At 36.0% G+C, this 1,721-nt stretch overlaps 1 protein-coding gene across 10 annotated transcripts in view; it reads right to left on the bottom strand.

Annotated features, from left to right (window-relative positions):
- RNF180 (ring finger protein 180) overlaps positions 1–1,721 on the bottom strand; it is a 302,861-nt gene that overhangs the window by 211,668 nt on the left and 89,472 nt on the right. The gene's annotated exons all lie outside the window — the stretch shown is intronic.

Here is a 1,721-nt window from a genome sequence, read left to right as displayed (position 1 = left end):
CTAAGAGTTTTATAGTGTCCGGTCTTACATTTAGGTCTCTAATCCATTTTGGGTTTATTTTTGTGTATGGTGTTAGGGAGTATTCTAATTTCATTCTTTTACATGTAGCTGTCCAGTTTTCCCAGCACCACGTATTGAAGAGACTGTCTTTTCTCCATTGTATATCCTTGCCTCCTCTGTCATAGATTAGTTGACCACAGGTGCATGGGTTTATCTCTGGGCTTTCAAACTTGTTCCATTGATCTAGGTTTCTGTTTTTGTGCCAGTACCATATTGTCTTGATTACTGTAGCTTTTTAGTATAGTCTGATGTCAGGTAGTCCAATTCCTCCAGCTGTAGCTTTGTAGTATAGTCTGATGTCAGGGAGTCTGATTCCTCCAGATCCGTTTTTTTCCCTCAAGACTGCTTTGGCTATTTGGGGTCTTTTGTGTCTCCATACAAATTTAAAAAATTTTTTTTCTAGTTCCATAAAAAATGCCATTGGTAATTTGATAGGGATTGCATTGAATCTGTAGATTGCTTTGGGTAGTAGAGAGTGTTTCCTTAATTTCTCTTCCAGATTTTTCATCATTAGTGTATAGGAATGCAAGAGATTTCTGTGCATTAATTTTGTATCCTACAACTTTACCAAATTTATTGATTAGCTCTAGTAGCTTTCTGGTGGCATCTTTAGGATCCTCTATGTACTGCATCATGTCTCCTGCAAAGAATGACAGTTTTACTTCTTCTTTTCCAATTTGTATTCTTTTATTTCTTTTTCTTCTCTGACTGCACTGGTTAGGACTTCCAAAACTATGTTGAATAACAGTGCTGAGAGTGGACAGCCTTGTCTTGTTCCTGATCTTAGAGGAAATGCTTTCAGTTTTCCAGCATTGAGAATGGTGTTTCCTGTGGGTTTGTCGTATATGGCGTTTATTATGTTGAAGTAGGTTCCCTCTATGTGCACTTTCTGGAGAATTTTTATCATAAATAGGTGTTGAATTTTGTCAAAAGCTTTTTCTGCATCTATTGAGATGATCATATAGTTTTTATTCTTCAATATGTTAATATGCTGTATCACATTGATTGATTTTATTGATTAGCTCTAGTAGCTTTCTGGTGGCATCTTTAGGATCCTCTATGTACTGCATCATGTCTCCTGCAAAGAATGACAGTTTTACTTCTTCTTTTCCAATTTGTATTCTTTTATTTCTTTTTCTTCTCTGACTGCACTGGTTAGGACTTCCAAAACTATGTTGAATAACAGTGCTGAGAGTGGACAGCCTTGTCTTGTTCCTGATCTTAGAGGAAATGCTTTCAGTTTTCCAGCATTGAGAATGGTGTTTCCTGTGGGTTTGTCGTATATGGCGTTTATTATGTTGAAGTAGGTTCCCTCTATGTGCACTTTCTGGAGAATTTTTATCATAAATAGGTGTTGAATTTTGTCAAAAGCTTTTTCTGCATCTATTGAGATGATCATATAGTTTTTATTCTTCAATATGTTAATATGCTGTATCACATTGATTGATTTGCATATACAGAAGAATCTTTGCATCCCTGGGATAAATCCCACTTGATCATGGTGTATGATCCTTTTAATGTGTTGTTGGATTCTGTTTGCTAGGACTTTGTTGAGGATTTTTGCATCTATATTCATCAGTGCTATTGGTCTGTAATTTTCTTTTTTTGTAATATCTTTGTCTGGTTTTGGTATCAGGGTGAAGGTGGCCTCATAGAACGAG

This window comes from Physeter macrocephalus, chromosome 8 (assembly GCF_002837175.3).
Source record: "Physeter macrocephalus isolate SW-GA chromosome 8, ASM283717v5, whole genome shotgun sequence".
Lineage (NCBI taxonomy): Eukaryota > Metazoa > Chordata > Mammalia > Artiodactyla > Physeteridae > Physeter > Physeter macrocephalus.
The sequence above is the reverse complement of the archived record's forward strand: the minus strand, read 5'-3'. Positions and strand labels throughout refer to the sequence as shown.